This window comes from Pleurodeles waltl, chromosome 5 (genome assembly GCF_031143425.1).
Source record: "Pleurodeles waltl isolate 20211129_DDA chromosome 5, aPleWal1.hap1.20221129, whole genome shotgun sequence".
In the NCBI taxonomy this organism is placed as follows: domain Eukaryota; kingdom Metazoa; phylum Chordata; class Amphibia; order Caudata; family Salamandridae; genus Pleurodeles; species Pleurodeles waltl.
Window position 1 is genome coordinate 994529709 of NC_090444.1, and position 21401 is coordinate 994551109.

Here is a 21401-nt window from a genome sequence, read left to right on the forward strand (position 1 = left end):
AGGGTAATCATTATGAACATTCTGTTGAGGGTAGTATGCTCAGTGATGTTTTGGCGGATTTTAACCTGGAAACCATTAGAGAGGGCTTGGTAGGACCTTTTATCCCTACTTTCAAGGGTAGAGGGGTCAATACGACGATTATTGATTGCATAATTGTTTCAGCCTACTTAGCTCAGTTTCTGCACAGATATGAAGTTCAGTGGTCTGAATTTAGTGACCATAACCCTTTAATTCTATTGTTGGACTGGGGAGGCCTAAAGGTTGTGACTATAAATGCTGGTCCTACCAATAAAGAGTTTACACCACATGACCAGGGGCCCAGGTTAAAATGGAGTAAGGTCCCACATGACACCTTCCTAATTCTCTCTATGACATGAGACACTGATTTTCAGCTGTGTTTGAGTGACTCTGGGAATGATGAGACACTTTTGAGTCAATTTGGAAGAATTAGTAAGCAAATTGACAATAATCTTAGGGCCACAAGTAGACTCTGACATTGTACAAGTGAGAGATAGTTTGACCCTAACTGCTCTAAGGCCCATCAAAATCTGAAAATGGCTTTAAAGAAAATCCACAGAGACAGGGCAGAGATGAACGAGTTACTTACCTTTGGTAACGACTTTTCTGGTGGATACATTAGCTACCTGTGGATTCCTCACCTAATGAATACTTCCATTGCGCCAGCACTCGACGGAAATCTTCCTCCTAGCTTCTGCACGTCGACGAGGACGTCACAGTTGCCACGCGACGCCGTCTGACGTCATACAGGCAATAAGAAGTCCTCGCCGACGTGCCGACGTCAGTACCAACATTTTTTACGTGCCTGAGAATAATAGGCCATTGAGATGAAAGAACAATAGTAATATTTAATGACATTCCAAACAAACACATCATTCTGAGAATTCAACTTACCATTTTTTTTTTTTAAATAAATAAATATATGAACTATATATATATAAACATATAAACATATATACATAATATATACCAATCCTCAAAACCAAGAGGAGCACACTCAAGAATTACTTGGTTAGACCAAAAAGGCAACGGGGAGGCGGGTGGGACCGTGAGGAATCCACAGGTAGCTAATGTATCCACCAGAAAAGTCGTTACCGAAGGTAAGTAACTCGTTCTTCTGATGGATACAACTACCTGTGGATTCCTCACCTAATGAATAGAGTCCCAAAGCAGTACCGCACTCGGTGGTGGGTGCCTGAATGGTCAAACCAAGAAATCCTGCAGCACTGACCGTGCAAAATAGCCGTCCCTTCTGACCTCAGAGTCCAAGCAGTAATGCTTAGCAAAAATATGAAGGGACGACCAAGTTGCGGCCTTGCAGATGTCGACCACAGGAACACCCCTAGCCAAGGCCGAGGAGGCCGACTTAGCTCTGGTGGAATGAGCTCTTATACCATCAGGGGGATCCTTCTTTGCCAAAGAGTAACACATTTTAATGCAAAGAACAACCCACCTGGAGAGTGTTCTCTTGTGGACTGCCTTTCCTCTCCTCTTTCCCACGTATCTGATGAAAAGCTGATCCTCCAGCCTGAAATCCTTTGTCCTGTCTATATAAAAGCTTAACGCCCTCTTTGGGTCCAAGCGGTGTAGTCTCTCTTCTTCCTTTGACGGATGAGGCGGAGGATAAAACGTGAATAGAGTAATTGTCTGGGTCAAATGAAAGGGTGAAACAACCTTCGGAAGGAAAGCAGCCTTGGTCCTCAACACCACCTTATCCCCATAAAAAGATGTATAAGGGTGTTTTACCGATAGAGCCTGCAACTCACTCACTCTCCTTGCAGATGTAATAGCAACCAGGAAAACTGTTTTAAGGACTAACAATCTTATGGGGCAAGAATGCATAGGCTCCAAAGGGGACCCCATAAGGAAAGTTAGAACCAAGGACAAATCCCATTGAGGCATAACGACAGGATTTGGAGGAAATTTATTCATAAGGCCCTTCAAGAATCTAAGTACTATTGGAGATTTAAATAAAGAAGGCTGGTCTGGAAGACAAAGAAAGGCTGACAAGGCAGACAAGTAACCCTTAACAGTAGCCACTGCACAACCCCTCTGTGCTAAAGACAAAGCAAAAGATAAAACATCCGACAAATGAGCACGTAAGGGATCAATCTGCCTCTCTCCGCACCATACCACAAATTTAGACCACCTATTAGCGTAGATAGATTTAGTGGAGTGTCGCCTGGCCGATAAGATAACATCCAGTACCTCAGGCGGGAGAGAAAAGGAACTCAGGTTGCCCCGTTCAATCTCCAGGCATGAAGGTGCAGGCCCTGGAGGTTGGGGTGTAAAACCTGCCCCTGCGACTGCGAGAGGAGGTCTGCCCTGAGAGGGAGACGGAGTGGAGGGCACAGTGAGAGTTGGAGAAGGTCGGAATACCACACCCTCCTTGGCCAATCCGGAGCAATTAAGATTACTTGGGCCCGGTCTTGGCGTATTTTCCTCAATACTCGAGGAATCAAGGGTATGGGGGGAAACGCGTAAAGTAACTGATCGCACCAGGTAATCTGAAACGCGTCCCCCAACGTTCATTGTACCAGATACTGGAGGCTGCAGAATAACGGGCAGTGCGAGTTCTCCCGGGTGGCAAACAGATCTATCCGAGGAAACCCCCACATCTGGAAGATTAGAAGGACTTGATCTGGATGGAGACGCCACTCGTGGTCGGCCGAGAAATGGCGACTGAGACTGTCCGCACGTACGTTCAAGACTCCGGCCAGATGATTTGCTACCAAGCAAATCTGATGGTCCTTTGCCCAGGACCATAGCCGAAGAGCTTCCCTGCAGAGAAGGTACGACCCTACCCCTCCCTGTTTGTTTATATACCACATCGCGATAGTATTGTCCGTCAGGACCTGAACCGACTGACCGCGAAGGGATGGAAGGAAGGCCTTGAGAGCCAGACGTACAGCCCGTAACTCCAACAGATTGATATGAAACATCTGTTCCACTGGAGACCAAAGCCCTTTGATCTCCAGGTCCCCCAGATGAGCTCCCCACCCTAGAGTGGAAGCATCCATTATTACCGTGGTCACTGGTGGAGTTTGCGTGAACTGCCTTCTTCGGGAAAGATTGTCGCCTGCAATCCACCACTTCAAATCCGTGGCAGCATCTCTGGAGATCTTTACCGAACCTTCGAGATCCCCTTTGTGTTGAGACCACTGCCTCCGGAGACACCACTGAAGAGCCCTCATGTGCCAGCGAGCATGCGTGACCAACAGTATGCAGGAGGCAAACAGACCGAGCAGACGTAGGACCTTGAGGACTGGAATGACCGCTCCACTTTGAAACATTGGAACCAACGCCTGAATGTCTTGAATCCGCTGAGGCGGAGGAAAGGCTCGATTCAAGGTTGTATCCAGTACTGCCCCTATGAACAGGAGGCGCTGAGAGGGCTCTAGGTGAGATTTGGGCACGTTCACCGAAAAGCCCAGGTCGAACAACAACTGGGTTGTCGACTGCAGATGATGCAACACGAGCTCCGGGGACTTGGCTTTGATCAACCAGTCGTCTAGGTAAGGGAATACTGCTATCCCCTTCCTTCTGAGCTCTGCCGCAACCACCGACATCACCTTCGTGAAGACTCGAGGTGCTGAAGTAAGACCAAACGGGAGGACCGCAAACTGATAGTGCTGCGACCCCACCACAAACCGGAGATACTTCCTGTGCGACTTGAGTATCGGGATATGAAAGGAAGCATCCTGCAAGTCAACAGACACCATCCAATCTCCATTGTTCAACGCCAAAAGCACCTGAGCTAGGGTCAGCATCTTGAACTTTTCCTGTTTGAGGAACCAATTCAAGATCCTCAGGTCCAGGATTGGTCTCAACCGAACATCCTTCTTGGGAATCAGGAAGTACCTCGTGACAACCTTGACCCCTTTCCTGCTCTGGAACCAACTCCACCGCGCCCTTTGAAAGGAGGACTGTTCTAACAACAGGAGGTGTTCTTCTGAACAATAAGATGGGCGGGGCGGGATGGGGGGCGGAAACTCCCGAAAGGGAAGGGTGTAGCCTTTTCTCACAATGCTGGTAATCCAGGAGTCTGATGTGATGACCTCCCACTTGTGGAGAAAATACAGTAACCTCCCCCCTACAGGAGAGGAGTGAGTGGGAATTGGTGGAAGCCTAAGGCTGCTTCCCCTGCTGCACCCCTCCAGAGGAAGAGGAAGAGGCAGAGTGCTGCTGAGAGGCTCCCCTGGTACGGACCCTACCCCTCCCTCTAAAAGATCTATAGGAGAGAGCAGAGGTAGGCTGCTGGAATTTCCCTCGAAAGGAGGAGGAGGAGCGACGCCCAAATCCTCAAAACCTCCTAAAAAATCTGGAGGAGGAAGAAGTGGCTTGCAAGCCCAGCGACTTGGCCGTGGCCCTGCTCTCCTTGAACCTCTCCAAGGCCGAATCCGCCTTGGCACCAAAGAGCTTGTCCCCATCAAAAGGAAGGTCCAGTAGGGTCGACTGTACATCCGAGGAAAATCCTGAGTTACGAAGCCAAGCCTGCCTCCTCGTAACTACAGCAGTGCCCATTGCTCTAGCCACAGAGTCAGTTGTATCCAACCCAGATTGGATAACCTGAGTTGCAGCTGCTTGAGCGTCCGATACCAGATTCAATAGCCCCTGAGGGACCTCCGTATGCGTAGATGCAATTTCGTCCATCAGAGCATAAATGTACCTTCCTAAAATACATGTAGCATTGGTGGACTTTAATGCCATGCTACATGACGAGAACACCTTTTTGGATGCCATGTCCATCTTCTTGGAGTCTCTATCTGAGGGCACAGTTGGAAAAGAACCAGGAGCAGACCTTGCCGAGCAGGAAGCCTGGACCACCAAGCTTTCAGGTGTTGGATGTCTGGTAAGAAAACCAGGGTCAGCCGGTGCAGCCCGATACCTCCTAGCCACAGATCTATTGACAGCTGAAGAAGACACCGGCTTCTTCCAGACTTCCAAAACAGGTTCCAGCAGCGCCTCATTGAACGGCAAAAGTGGTTCTGCCGATGTAGAGGCCGGGTGCAACACCTCTGTCAACAAATTCTGCTTGGCTTCAGTCACCGACAAAGGAAGATCCAAGAAGTTAGCTGCCTTCCTAAACAGCATGAAAAGTGGCTGCCTCTTCTGTATACTCCCCAGGAGATGACAAGTCCCACTCGGGGGAAGTATCTAGGCCACTAGCAGTGTCCAGCCCATGGAGACCCTCATGACAGTCCTCAATCTCTCCTTCCTCCAGGTTCTGTCTCTGGTACTCCTGTTCTTCAAGGAGGCGGAGAGCAAGCCTCCTCGAGTGCAGCCTCTCCTCAATCCTCGGCGTCGACATGGCGTCAGCAGATGTCGAAGAACGACGCCGATCTCCGGATCCGTCCGACGCCGGGTCTACAGGCGCCACAGATACCTTCGGCGCCGAACCAGGAGTCGGATGGAGAGAAGACTGCTTCGGAGTCGTAGGAGGTCTAGACGGCGCCACTGGTTGAAACATCGAAGCAGCCGGAACCGAAGATGTCGAAGCCACAGGAGCCACCGGAGCCGATTCCGACGCCGAGCCCACGTTCCCCAGGGGGAGAAAGGGCATAAAGGGTGCCGGTCGAAGGGGAGCCGGAGCACCCATGTTGAAAGCCAAAGGGCCCGAAGGCCCAGCCGGTCCACCACCTGGAGCCATCTGCTGGAAGATGGAGAACATCGCATTTAAAAATGCATATTATCAGCTCCAGGGGCCGGGAAAGCCGGGTACTGGGGTGCCTGGTTCGAAGGCGACACCGACGCCGGCCTCGATGTCTGCAGCGTCGGAGAAAACATTTGAGGTTGCGGAACCTCAAACACTGAAGGTGGTTGGCCCGATGACCCGGGCAAAGTCGATGAGGCTGGAGAAGGCAATGGCGTCGACGGATGGGGAGTGACAGTGGGACTGACCTCCCAAGTCTTCCTACGCCGAGTCGATGGTGACCTCGACCGAGACCTCTCTTTACTCGACCGGCACCGTGATTCTCGACGACGCCGGGAGTCCCGATGACGCCGATGAGACTTCGGTGACGAGGATTTTCGATGGTGCCTCTTTTCCCTCTTTTTCAACTTCGCCAGAAAAAGCTTGGCCTCGCGCTCTTTCAGGGCCTTCGGATTCATATGCTGACAAGAATCACACTTGTCAACATCATGATCGGAACTGAGACACCACAAACAGTCAGAATGTGGGTCCGTCACCGACATTTTGCCCCCACACTCATGACAGGGCTTGAATCCTGACTTTCTCTGCGACATTGTAATCTCAGAGAAAAAATAGATCCAAAAACACACTGTAACTGTTGAGCAGCAACAGGAGCTCCCTCGAAGATAACCGTTTCGAATGGCACGGAAAAAAGGGAACTGACGTCGGCACGTCGGCGAGGACCTCTTATTGCCTGTATGACGTCAGACGGCGTCGCGTGGGCAACTGTGACGTCCTCGTCGACGTGCAGAAGCTAGGAAGAAGATTTCCGTCGAGTGCTGGCGCAATGGGAGTATTCATTAGGTGAGGAATCCACAGGTAGTTGTATCCATCAGAAAGAAGGAGCAGGAAGTATTATAAGCTTGGTGTGCAAACTGGCAAGAGAAACACTACGGAGAAAGCCAGAGAGAGGATTGTGAACACCTTCCCTTTAATTAACAATATCATATTTTGGGAAATCATAAATGGCCCTTTTTTCCTGTGAAGCAAACAGAGCAGTAGGCTGTACAATCCCTGTGGATGCATGGGTAAACATTTCCAGAGATTTATGGCAGGCTAGAGTAGGCCTTGCCCATCCAATCACTTGGAGCTCCTAGGGAGGATGTTGATGCTTGTTTTACAGAGGAGAAGATAACTCTTCCATAGCAACTATGTCAAAGAACAAGGCCTCTGGGCCTGATGGGGTCCCTGTTGATTTATTTAATTGTGACCCTCCAGTTTGGGTAGAAATCTTAACATGTGTATTCAAGCAGCTAGGAGGTTGGGTCCCCTCACATCATGGGGATGTTTGGTTATTATCCGTGTGTTTAAGAAGGGAGATAGGTCAGAACCCAGGTGTTACAGGCCGATTCATCTTATTCATTCTTCTGTCAAGATTTTGGGCACGGTGATTTTGGCCAGGCTAGCAAATTGGTTGGAACAAAGGAATGGGTTTAGTCAGGGAAAGGAACACTTGACCAGTGCCTGCACTTGATAATTGGAAAATATACAGGGCAAAAAGAGGGTGGATACAACTAGACTTTATGGATTTGTCATTGGCCTTTGACCGTGTTAATAGAGCTAAATTATGGTTGATATTAATTGATTTAGGGCTCGACCGTAACAGTGTTAGTATTCTACATGCCCTGCATCAGAATCTTACAGCAACAGTCAGATTCAACCAGAATGGGTCCCTGACAGCGCCAATAAAGATACAGAAAGGGGTGAGACAATGTTGTATTCTGGGCCCCCTATTGTTTACCCTGTCTATTAACAATCTAGGCCTTTTTTTGTGTATGGCTACTAAGGACATCCTTCATGCCGGAACTCATTTAATTGCACCACTCTTATACACAGACGCTACTGTCTTGTTAACCAGAACTGCAGTGTTCCTCCAATGACTTCTCAATTCTTTTATAGAGTTCATGACCTCTCTTGATATGGATGGAAATTATTCTAAATCCCATACTATGGTCATTGGGCAATTAAATTAGCCTCAAAAGAGAATTTGTGGGGGAGATTAGGAGATGACTAGAGTAACTAGTCTCCCATATTTAGGGGTAATTTTTGATGAAAGGGACTCCTGGGTCCCACAAGGAAGGGTTAAGAGAAATCTGTTCTCCAGATCAGTAGCCTCAGTATTTGACTTTGTGAGAAGATTGGGGCCAGACTGATAAAGGCATTGGTGAAAGTTTACCAAGCCAAATGCCTGTCAACTGCTAGTTATGGAAGTGATCCATGGGGCTGTAAGGACTGTTGTGAGATTCAGAGAGTTGAAAATGATTTTATAAAAATATTGTAAATCCCACAGTGGGTAGCTGCTTTTATAGCACATGAAGAATTGGGACTGGAGTATATTTTGGACAAGTTGACCCATCCTCCTATAGTGAGATGGCCCAAAATCTGTTCAAGTACTGAATTAGAGTTAAACCAGGTCATCATAAGAGATTGTCTCGCCTCTGATAAAGGCCTTACAATCCCGTGGTTGCATTACATTAAAGCCATTTTAGAGAAATTGGGCCGTGCAGCCCTTTTCGAGGCACCTGATAGTATTAAGAAAAAAGATTTGCATTGGATTAAAAAGCAATTTATGGCAAGAGCAAAAACTATTAGGGCATACATGCTTTTAAAAACGTATTTAGGTATGGAGCCCTAACTTTGTGTGGTTATTTAACCCCATCACTGTTTCCTATTAATGCGCTCCAGACTAAACCTTTTACATTGGCTTTTAGCAAACCCTCAGGGCTATCATAGCGTGGGAAATCAGGCGCCATGTTCTTGTGACAATGTTTTGACTCAAGACAGATCTCATGTCATCTTTTTCTATGATCATTATAGTAATTTGAGACAGCATTATAACTTACCCATTACTCAGAAGGAAATTATTTTGGCAGGTAAACACTGCCCTGATTTACCTTCAAAAGTCGCAGCTCTCAGTAGTCTATTTCAATGTTGCAAATTTTCTGTCAAGCGCTCTTAGAATTAGGAAAATATGCCTTTGTTGTTGAAGTAATGGGACAACCCCCTCTTTTAGCCTTTTATTAAATTTGAATTAATGATGATATGTATCTATAGTTAACATGAGTTTTATTTTTGTGTGTTCCCTGTTTGCAATGTGGTTTTATGCTTTTTATTGATTGATAAATATATTATTGATGATGATGACAACAATGAAATGATCTGTTCGGTACTTGAGACAGAAATATGATTTAATTTCAGTTATGCACACCTTCTTAATTGTTCTGCAGATGGATTTTATGACTGATCCCCAATGTGTGTAATTATTTATATCTGATGTATTTAATGGTATCCCGACTAATATGAAATTTTAAAACTTGAGTATTTTTGTACATTTGTCTTGCACATGGTGCTCCATTATTAACATACATTGGCAAACTGCCTTTACTTTCTTATTTGAACTTTACGGAAACCATATGTCATTTTCATAATTTGATGAATAATGCCCTATGTATGCTTTTATGGATTATTGGCTAACTGGCTTTGCTGGCTTGAATGTTGTGGGCAAAACACAGGAGCTGGAAGATGCTCCTCTGGAGCTGAATGTGGAAAAAACATGGGTGAATAACAAAGGCTATTTGGGGATATTGGTTGACATCAACATCTAGAATTAACCCATGGTTATGAACTAAAAGTTAAAAGACTGTTCGGAAGACCACAAACATTTATGTTTCTATCTATGGCCAAAATCGCTGACTTGGATGGATTACATCTTAGACAATTAACTTTCATCCACTCTACGACAGATGCAAGGATGTGAGTCATACCTGAGGAAGAGGTAGTGTTTGGCTCTCTTAAATTGATGAGAGTCTGTATATAGTCAGTGTAAAGGTAGGTAATAGGTTTCAGACTCTAGTAGGTTTAGATAAAGGTTGAGCATGTTTATTAAAAAAAAGGGGTGACAGAAGGAACCTTGACAGACTCCTTATAGCAAAGGTGTGACAGGAGGTTAAAGTAACCTAGTTGCTGGATTCTAATGTAAAGAAAGTTTTTTCGTTTTGCAAAGAAAGCATCTGATTTTTTACATGACAAATGGAGAGATGCCAAAATCTCATAGTCTATGGTGTCAAAGACAGCAGAGAGGTCAAGGAAAATAATTACTCCTGATCCTCTGCTGTTTATGATTGATTTGAGATTGTCGGGGCTGAAGTGATGACTGGCTTAGTTTCACATTCTGGGCAGCAGCCAGCGTCGGTGAATTTAAACAGGTTGCATTCTTCAGTATTGGTTTGAAGTTGCTGAGTAGCTTCTTTCTTCATAAATTTGGAGAGGTAGGGTGGAAGTGAAATTGGCCTGAGATTAGAGGGTTTGTTGGGGCAAAAGCTGGTGTTGTTCAAGTTTGGTCCAACAATTGTTTTAATTAGGTCTCCTGGGAATTTGGCTTCAAGAAAGTAAGTGTTTACTTTGTGACTAACGCCTCCTGCAATGTAAGGCCCAGATGATTTGAGATGGCGAGCTGAAAAGGTGTCTAAAGGAGATCCATTGGTTTTGTTAGACAAGATGTGCTCTAGACAGTCTTCATCTGAGATGGAAGGAAAGGTGAATAGGCCATATGTCATTAGACTGATGTTTATGCCCTTTGTCCAGAGGCCATGACCTTTGTCTTTGCTGTTTTGATTGGTAGGTGGTTACTCGTCATCTTTGCATGTAAGGCACTGAGGCAGTTGCCCAGTCTTGACTTGTAGATGTCTTCTGGGCCATCCATTTTAGGATGATTTGTGTATCAACTGCATACTTCTTACAAGTAAGGTTGAACAGTTTGATTAGATCCTATACCGGGGCTAGGTATCTGGTGAATATGATAGGAGAGATGATGGATCCCTTAGATATGCCACAATGTGGGCTTTGGGGGGGTGACCTTAGATAGGATTGGAATAAGGTAGTCTAGGAATCTTGATGCTTATATTAACAGCACAAGCACTTGGAATCAGGCCCTAGGGAAAAAGGAGAGAAAAGAACGAGAAGAGAGGAACACTATAGTACTTGATATTCTGAGGCTTGCTTTCTACTCTAATTAAAAGGCATCTCACAATCATATTAGAATAGATTTGGCATATGTGAGCAATCGAGCTATGTTTGCAAAGTTATAAATACAGCATTTATAATAAAACTCACAACCTGGAAGCTATGGGACAGCTTCGCCAACAGGTGAGTCCAAACACTGAAGAGTAAATGGAGCTGAGTGAGGAAAGGTTTGAAATAAGTGGTAACGGCAAAAATAATTCTTGCCTAAGGAGCACTAAATCTAGATTGTTGATTCTATATCAAGTTATTTTCCTCAGTAAAATTGGAGAGTTTAGTGAAAACTGCTTGTTTGAATAGCTTAACCAGGAACGGGATATATTTGATATTGGCCTGTTGTTTGATGGGCTGAATGAGTCAAGCTTCCTTTTTTAGGAGTTGTATAGTGTAAGAGATTTTTTGATTTGATAGGAAAGATTCTACTTCTAATTACGTTTTAGTATGCTTCCAGCTACTTCCTCTACACAGGTTGAAATTATATCTTTGATGTTTTTTTGTGAAGCTGGGTGGGTCTCAAGAAGGTCCTGCTTATCTGCTTGCATTGATAGTGTCATAGAATTCTTTTTCAGAGAGGGCGTTTATGACGATGAGAGATGGAAGACGTATTGTGTCCATTTTTGCGATTGCAGGTCTGTCATGTTTAGGAGGACTACTAATAGTTGGTTGATCCTTAAAGTATCTTTTACATTTTTTTAGATCAGTTTCATGGAAACGTTGTTGCAGAATGCTTGCGATTGTGGATTCCTTGTGCTTTGGCATTCTGGATTGCAGAATTCAACTAAAATCCTTTGAACTTCCTTTGATGGACTGTCAGCATTGATTATGCATGTGGAGTATAGCTATATTTCTGTGGTTCTGATTGCCACTTTGTGGTCTCTTGTATAGTCGGAAAGTATGAGTTTGTTGTTTTCATGCCTTGATTTCCTTAACTTGCATCTTAAGATGCTGAATTGTGTTTTCCTTTTTTTACTGTTGTCATGAGGATATAATTATGTCAGCCCTAGTATTGTACATATGGTTGTATATAGCACCTAGTGAATATTTTTGTACACCTGTCACAATTCACTTGTCACTGCACCATTTTGTTGGAATACCTTCTTAACAATGCAATGTTTTTTTTTCATATGGATAGCATGTTTACAAAATAAATACCCATTTGAATAACTTTATTTCGCTCTCCAGGATCATAAACATATGCACAAATACAGTACACATAAAACCATCATCACAGAGGTAAACAAAATTTCATCAAAGGTCCAAAAGACATATCTTGCAGATGGCTGGTCAACATGTGCAAAACCATTTTTAAAATAAATATCTCTAACTTGAATCTGTCCAAGGATTTGATAAACGTACCAGTTTAGCCAAGGAAGTCTAGGCTTACACTTCCTCAAAGAGGACCATTTTTTGTTATTATAAAGCATTTGTATCAGAATTATCAAAATGATTGTAAACAACTCAACAGATAATACGCAAATCAGGGCAAATGTTAGGTAAACTGATCACATTGCATCGCACAACCCTATCCTACTCATCTATTTCCTACCTAATATATCTAAATATTATCAGCCATTTATCATGTATGGCTGTATTAGTTTACTAAGCCTTAATTTTGTTAAGTCATCTGTATTCACCCTGCGTGCCCTGTACTGTAAGTGGTCAGCATTCAGCCCACAGGCCTGTCCACTCATCAACTTCTTCTGGTGTCAGCTATAACGGAGTACAGCTATGGTGATCCGCTACCCTTAGGCTGTTGGCCTTAACAAACGCCACCAAGTTACCAAGAATGTGTCCAAACCCAGACATTGCCACAGTAGAGGGCGTTTGACCAAACACACCAAATTTGTCAGAGACATGAATCGTTAAGTGCGTGACTTTGCTCTTTATGAGAGGCGTGCTATGGAGTTACTCAAAGTATCAAAGGACAAACGTATACTTACATTTATTAAGGAAAGGGTTGTTACTCCCATTGAAGCCAAGCGAAAGAGGGAGGAGCTCAGCAACACCCTATCACCAATAAGAAGGGCTGCTGCTAAGAAGGATTACGCTGTACACAATTCACTCATCAACCAGTCCATGTGTTTAACCCCACCACTGCATCTGTACTTTATGTACCTTTATCACTAATGGTGTCTTATGGAGAAGGGTAGGGTAAGTGAAGCTGAGCTCATTGTTAGCTACAAAAAAGTGCAAACATTGCCCGTTGTCTAGTGGCACACAGAAACTACAAAAGCAGTCAGGTAGTCATAAAACTTTATTCAGCTGTTCACAGCCATAAAGGACAGATAATAAAAGCATTTCATAATATAGGAGCATTAGAAAATTCAAAACATTCAATAAAATAGAAATACAATTCAGTTATATTTATTAAATTCACTACATTCAGGACATGCCAATGGTGGATTACAAGCTAATACATGAGAAATTTAAAAAGTTAAAAACGAAATCAAATCCTAAAATACTAGTGAAACAAGGGTGGAGATGTTACAGTGAGGCATAACTGTTTCTAACCTCAGTGAAAAGTGAACAAAATTTCCCACAGCCAGGCATATTTTCTGGTTCTCCAGCCTTTGCAATCGCTCAAAAGCCTCCTTATGGGGGTTCGTATTAAAAGAGTGAAAAATAAGGCACAGAAATTGCTTCCGAGTATGTGCATACAAGGGGCAAGGTACAATATAGTGCAAAGTACTTTGAATGCAGAGGTACTGCATGGGCATCTGGGCAGTGGTTCTCCCCAGACAGTGTTCTGCGGGAAGGCAACAATCAAGTGCAATAGGCTTAAGCGTAGTCTAGTTAAATAAAACCTGAGGTTTCTATTCGGAAACAAAGAAAGGTAAGGCTCACACCCATGGGGACAATTTAATTGAATTATAAGCATGGCTTACAGACATTTTATCAAAGGCAGCCTGATGGGCTCTGCCTTGCCTATACTGAAAGGTCTCCTTTAGTCTGGAGATGGCCCTGGAGTCAATACTTGCCTGATTGTCCGCGTAATCCTGCAGGCTCAGCTCTCGGAATTCTTTCTTTAGATATCTAATCCAGGGTATATTAAATGCAATGTCCAGAGAAAGACAATCTTCCAATATGTCCTTTGAGAGTTGGGCATCAGGGTTCCCCCAGATCCTTAACCATAAAAGCAGCGCTGCTAGCTTTATCTTGTTGCCTGCAGGTGTTAAATCCAGCTCTCAAAGACACATAAAAGATGGGCATGATTGGGGAGCAGCGAGCAGCCTACAAGCAAACTCATTTTCTACTTGCTGGATTGGCCCGATGCCTTTATAGCCTATCAGTTTCTGTCCACCCCCACCCCTCAAGAAAAGTCCTAGCTTTCACATTTCTTGGGCCTGAAGTTATTAGAAATTATTTTGTAGATTTGTTTTGAGATCAAGGCCCCCCCATGAAATTGTAAAAGCCATATAAAAGAAGCTAGAGACCATTAGCCGCCCTTGCCATTAGTACAGCGTCATCTGCATAGTGTAGGACGGACAGGGCTCTTATCCTGAATCTAGGGAGATCCTTCCCTATCGTGGTCAAGTGGGATTCTAAATCATTGATAGAAATGAGGAAAAAAAGAGGGGCCAAGACACATCTTTGCCTCACTCCTAGGTATGGCCTAATATTTTCTGTAAGTTCCCCATCTCTACTGTATCTAACTTTGATATTAGTATGCCAATACATTCTTTGTGCGAGCCCACTTAAGCCCGGTTCAATCCCCATCCTAGCCCTACAGTCCTGCAACGTCCTCCTATTGACCAAGTCAAAGGCGGAGGAGAGGTCCAGGAACGCAAGGTGGATGGAACCTCTCCTCTCCTTGATATATTGTCCTGCGGTCAATTGTAAATTTAGGCAGTGCTCCGCAGTACCAACCCCTGAATGGAATCCGTACTGAGCATTGGACAGAGACAGATTGTCCTTCAGCCAGGCTTCAAGTTTAGCGGCAAGGACTTTTCCCAAAATTTTCAGAGAGCTATCCAGAAGGGATATGGGATGTTAACAAGCCGGGTAATCCTGATCCTGTTTCCTAAATAGTGGGATGACTGTGGCTTCAGACCAGGATGGAATTAGGTTTCCTTTAATTGATGCTTTAAAAACAATAGTTAAAGTGAGAGCCCAGAGCATCTCATTTTCTTTGAATAAGTCCAGTGGGACCCCATCAGGCTCCAGAGTCTTTTTCACCTGGCTGCGCCTAATTGTAGCAATAACATCATCAATACCTATCATGTCACTCAAAACCTCGTATGTTCCTATGTTGTGACTGTCATCTCAGCTCCGCCTTTCCCCTTCTAGGGGTACAAATAGTACCAAAATGCTCCATCCATGCTTCAGCCGGCTCCAGACTAGGCTTATCATTGTCAGTAAATAATCGTTGGTTTACCACCTTCCAGAAAGAGGCACTTTCCCTCAACCCAGATGTCTTTTCCTACTCTTCCCAGTCTTCCCCCCTCAGCTCAGATTTCCTGACCTCCAAGGTGACTGTATGTCCTGTGAGCTTGCACTATCTATTCAACACAGAAATTTTAGATAGGGCCTCTTTTAAATTTTTATGGGCCATAGTGCACTCATGGTTAAAACAGATCGTGGGAAGTGGTGGTTGTGCCGCTCTGCTCCTCCTCAAGCCACTGTCGATTGCCGAGCATAGAGAAGTGAAAGCCTCAGTAACCGACGTAGAGTATTCCTCTGCCGAAGTCAATATTGAAAACCATTGTAAGTTATCCTTGACCAAATGGGACAAGAAAGCCCCTGTCTAGAGTCCCATTTGACTCTTAACCCCTTTTTCTGTGATTTAGACAATGATAGGGTTTCCCGACTTACTTCATTATTCCCCAAATGTAGGTCTAGATTCAATAACAGAGGGTTATGATCACTGACGCATGAGGCTTTATCCTCGTGACTTTGTATTATATTGGAAAGGTCTGATGAAATGATAAAAAGTCAATCTCACTCCCCTTTGAAGACCCCGTATAGGTGGAAAGGGACAAAACTCCCACCAGATATTCTTTAGCAAAGATCAGATTCCTAGTCATCATAGACCTATTTATATTATCCCCCATTTGAGAATGCTGAGAGTGAGGGGAGCCTCCACCATTCTTATCATTTGCTCCACAATACATGTGGCTATATACCCCACAGAGCTTGATATAAAAATCACCCACCCCAATTAAGAGAGTCTCCGTCTTATACATTTCAATAAATGGACTAGGGCAGTCTCCAGTTCCTTTAATACCTCTGTTACTCCTGCATCAAATATATTATTATACAAATTTATCAAAACCAGATCAAAGGTGTAAGGGGTCTGAATGAGAATAAGCTGGAAACGTGGGGAGTGCCTAATAATTCTTGGAGAAATGCCCACCAGGGAAACTTAGATTAAAATGGCTAAGCCCCCCTTTTGCCGCACTGAGCTTGAAGGCATGGGGCTGCTATACAGAGAATAATAACCGTCCACACTGAAATTCTTCTGTAACCGAGTTTCCTGCAGGAAGATAATATCGTCTTCTCTTATTTAGGTAAGCCAGTCTGAGTTTGACAACTTATTATGAATGCCCACTATATTCCATGATGTTAGCCTAAACCCCAGTCATGCCCCTGAACCACCACGGCAAGACGGAATGGGTGCATAGTCCCCCATATCCAAGTTGGAAGACCCAGCTTGCATCTTTTCAGTTCCCACCCACTCCCTGTTTTTTCCTGGTCGCTACCAATCCGCATCTCTTCCTCCAGATCCCTGCCGAGTTAATCCTGTTCCTCAAGGGAGGCAAGTGCTCAAAGGAATTCTGGACCTCAATGCTAAATTCATGACATGCACCGTCCTGCTGATGACAACTCCACTGACTAGATGTGAAGGAGAAGGCCTGGTCACTTTAAAAATAACCCAGAGGAAGAACTTGGATGGGGCCTAGTTCCCATGAAAATTAAAGAACTGCAGTAGATAATGAGGCAGTCCCCAGGGCAATTCTTCTTTCCCGGCCAATCCAAGGAGCTCTTCTAATCATTAATATTTCTCTAATGAAATCCACACTCTACCTGGTTTTCCCCCTTGGTCAATACCGTACCTTATTTCTCAGGGCAAAAAACCCTCCCCTTACATGAAATACTAGAGCTGGCACATTTCTTTTAGGAATAGGACATATTTTTTAGGACTAGGACATATAGGGGGTCATTATGACCCCGGCGGTTCCAGACCGTACTGCTGGTGGTGGCGGTAGTACTGCCAACAGGCTGGCTGTGTGAACCGCAGTATTATGACCATGGCATACTGCTGGTACCGCCAGGCTACAGACAGCCGGCAGCCTGGCGGTCGTAATCCTCCAGATTATGAGTCCCCATCCACCAGCCTGTCCACGGTGGTAAACACTGCCATGGAAAGGCTGGCGGTAAGGGGGACTCGGGTGCCCCTGGGGGCCCCTGCACTGCCCATGCACTTGGCATGGGCAGTGCAGGGGCCCCCAGGCACAGCCCCATCGCGCATTTTACTGCCTTACATAACGGGCAGTGGAAAGTGCGACGGGTACTGCTGCACCCGCTGCACCTCAACATTGCTGTTGTCTCGATTACGAGCCGGCTTCAATGTTGTTGTGACTTTTCCGCTGGGCCAGTGGGCGGAAACGCAGTTTCAGTCCGCTGGCCCAGCGGAAATGTCATAAAATGGCACCAAGCATACTGCCAGCACTGGCGGTATGTTGGTGCCCGCGGCTTCGGCGGTCTTTAGAAAAGACCGCCCAAAGTAGTAATGACCACCATAGTGAGCATTCTGGGGGGAGTTGCTGGAAAGGGTTGGTGGTATGGGTGGGCTAGACCTAAGAGGCTCCAAATTACGTTTAACGGGCCCATCCAATTTTTTAACCCTAATGAGCGTACACTGTCCCCATTCTCACAACCTTTCAACTTGCTCTTCTTCTTGGCACCCTCTACCATTCTTTGCTCCCATTGAGCGCATAGCTCGCAGTTGGGCTGCAAGACAACACCCACAACTTGCGTGTTAGAGGGTAAGGTACTAGACTGCAATTTATATCTCTGAGGGGGGTTAGAATCGGGTTTGGAATGAAGGGCAGCTTTTGTGAACAGATCTGTTTCTAGAGTATGATTAGTTTTACGAGCTTCCTCTCAACTGCTTCTTATCAGGTATAAAACAGACTAAGCAAGCCTGCTATGGCCGGTACAACACAAGTACACACATTTTCCACTGAGGCCTCTGACACAAGAAGCCCTCCCCCATTCTCCATCCCACCCTCTGCCCCAACTCCCCCACATTGCCTGTCCCAATCACTTGGGAGAGAAAGTGGGTCATGGATCCCAGGCACCATCTTTTGGGTTTGGCCCCACCCTGAGTCCTCTCCCTATTGCCATTCTTTTCTCTTGTTTCAACCCCATTTGGCATATTTGTTTTGTAATTTTCTCCATCCTCCAAGGCCTTCTCATTAGAATCTCCAAGGGCCCCTGATGGTGCCGGGATCTCCTGGAGAAGCAACTTGAGACTTCTTCATCGGAGTGGAGGGGCACTCATCCACTCCCTCAGCCCCCTATGGCAGGCAAATGATCATATCTGCAGGTGATCAAAGGGATTCTATAGTATGTTGCAAACGCGTAGGTGATGAAAGTGACAGTTGCCTTTCTGCCAGATCTATCTCCCTCCTAATCACCCCCTACCACCTGCTGTAGGAAACCATCCAGTGTTGTTCCCTGCACAGGTGAAGTAAAATTAACATTTGTTCTCTGCTTCCCCATTGCAACTGTATGTGACTCTGTGTTAATAATCAATAGTTAGGTAGTCAGTGCCTTCCCAAACATAGGGTCTGTAATGGCAAATGTCGGCAGACGTCAGCAGGTGTCAAAAAGATGGCCTTGGTGAAGGCAAGGGTGAGGGTGAAGCTCAACTTCTTCCAGCTTCTTCCAACTTCTTTCCAGCCTCTTTCCAATAGAAGGCAGGTGCTGGGCCTTGAACATACAAGACCTTTAGAATCCCTCAGGAGTACTGTACCCTCCCATCGCAAATTCAATTTGCAGCAGGGTCCCTCCTCCTACCCTTCCAGTCATCTCTGGGACATAGAATGGTGCTCCCAACAAGTCTGAGTCTGTTAATCATTTGTTGGTTACTTACCTCCCCCTTGACTGCCGCCGTCTCCACCTACAAGCAAATAAATAGGGAGCACACTGAGATTCCACAGCATAACTCTCCCCGCAGCTCTACGACTCACTAGCTTGAATGACGAGGGAAAGTCCCTGGTGTTAGCTGTTAGACTTTTGTCCCTAAGGCAGTCCCCGCTGAAAGCCCCCTCTGCCGCGAGGGGCAGTGGCGTGGGCAATGGCTTGGGGGAGGCACAGTCACAAAGGTACAGGGGCCAACACCTCCCTTTGATACACTAATACCCAGAAATCACACATTCTCAGCTCACCAACCCTAACTTCTGCACCAACACACACCAGCGCTGACCGGCAAGTGCCCTATCGCACGCCAAACTCACGCGACTCCCTGGGTGAGTAGACGCAGTGACAATGACAGTGGTAACAGCGCGATGGCAGCACAGTAGGAGAAGGAAGTGATAGAGGAAATTGAGGCCCGGTATTATTAAAAGGTCAAGTGGGTCAAAGGGGACCCAAAAGGTTCAGCAATGCCCCCACACCGTCTGCATCAAGGTCCATAACAGTGAGTGAACAACCCCCCAAGCACCGCACTAACACCCCCCCTCCCCAAATGTCTCCTTCCACAGCTCCAACGTGAGCTCGATGATCGACTTGCCATTCTAGCTTGTGAAAAGGCATGGCATCCAAGTGGAAGGAGCATTTTTTTAATCAAAACCATACATGGTAGCATCATACACATGTAGAGTGGAAGGTTTTGGAAACAAAATCGGGGAATGCATTTTCCCATTGACTTACATTGAGGCAGAGGCAATTTAGGCAGGAGACAGCTAAAATAAAGCCAGTTTTGGTTTAAAGAACTGGTGTCTCAATATGAACTGGGTCTGTTGAAATGCATGCCAAAAAAGTTTCTGTGATAAGTATTTCAAATTGTAATATAAATATGGAATTACAGATTTTTATTAGTTGAATTGCATGCCTCTTAATTTCAATCCAGTAATCAGGTTATTTCAAGGTGCTTTCCTTAATATGAACAAGGAATATATCTACAAAAGCAAAAGCTGTTTCTTTTTTTCTTCCTAGATAGATATCCACAATGTCATCTTCCTTGCAGCCACGCTATAACACACATACCAGAGAAGTGAAAAGTTTTCTTTATCTGCACTTTTAGAATGATTAAAAAATATGGAGTTTCTACACAGAAAATATGGAAAATGACCACACAATGTTAGCAAACCCATTCAAGCAATTATTCTGTTTTTCTAACCCCTATGCTTTTTTCTCTACATTTACCCACATTCCTTAATATTAAAAGCAGTCATGTTTACAAGCAGTCAGGCCTGTGTAGTACGTACCATACATTATTATCATATCAAAATCCTGCCTCAAATTATATTAAACTAAAGGTTATGTTTAATTAGCAGGGAAAGCTGTAGTGGTCTTGTGACCTAGGTCCAATTGGAGCCCCATCCCTATCAGTGCAGTGATTTGAGCCCAAATATGGCCCTAACTGTAACAATCGGGTTACCTGGCTCTAGTGGGAGCCCTAGGATTCACAGACCGTAAAGGCTAAAGGAAGGCCAAATCTGAGTCATAATACACAGGCTTACCAAGATCTGTTGGTAAGGAAGCCAACCTAGGCTGGAACGTGTTCTGCTTAGCTTCAAACTAAGGCCCATATTTATACTTTTTTAGCGCCTCATTTGCGCTGCTTTTTGACGCAAAAGCGGCGCAAACTTACAATATACAATTGTATTTTGTAAGTTTGCGCTGCTTTTGCGTAAAAAAATGACGGAAATGCAGCGCTAAAGAAGTATAAATATGGGCCTAAGAAGGAACAAGGCTAATGAATGCAAAGAATGCAGCACTCTTAGTCTGAGTAATGAATTTATCAAGGCACTTCCGAGGTCTCAAATGAATGTATACATAAATATTATTGTGAGCATTTAACTTGAATGCAGCAAAGCACATGCAGATACTAAAATAATAATAGCAGTTGAATATTAATAATCAGTGCAATATAGCAACAGTGAATATGTATGCAGTGAATATATATTTTTATGCATGCAGACAGCACAGCTAGACAATTAAGAATTAAAAATGCATCACCACGGTGATCGAATCCAACATCATCCCTGTCCTTGCCAACATCAAGCTGTAGAGCCCAATGGGACTCTGATCTTCCGAGCAATGCATCCATCCTCAGAAATGAGTTCCTTCTACCTCAGCGCTAAGTTTCCCCACCTTATATACCTTAAACAATTTCAAGAGGAAAGTTCTAGTAACCCCCCCTCTTCCTTTGAGTAAGTTGTGAAATTCAGGCACTGGCTGTACTTGGTCAGTGTTGAAAACACACAAAAGGATTATCCAGATCCCAATGTGCATTTCTAAGACAGAGCCATACTCTTCTCTGCTATAAACATTCTCATCTTTGTACACTCTTATCATTGTTGCATCCCCCATGGTATTTTCTCTTCTCTGGTGAGCAAAGTTAAAACATGTTCAATGTAGATAACAAACTGTGTGTGAAAAAATACCTGAGTCACCAATGTGATGGCATTTTGAAGCTAAGCACAAAATGGAGTCAGTGGTC

General features: G+C 44.7%; 1 protein-coding gene and 1 pseudogene across 2 annotated transcripts in view; both read left to right on the top strand.

The window, feature by feature from the left end:
- ADGB (androglobin) overlaps positions 1–21401 on the top strand; it is an 871677-nt gene that overhangs the window by 37270 nt on the left and 813006 nt on the right. The window lies entirely within an intron of this gene.
- LOC138295195 (large ribosomal subunit protein eL36-like) lies at positions 12458–12856 on the top strand (annotated as a pseudogene).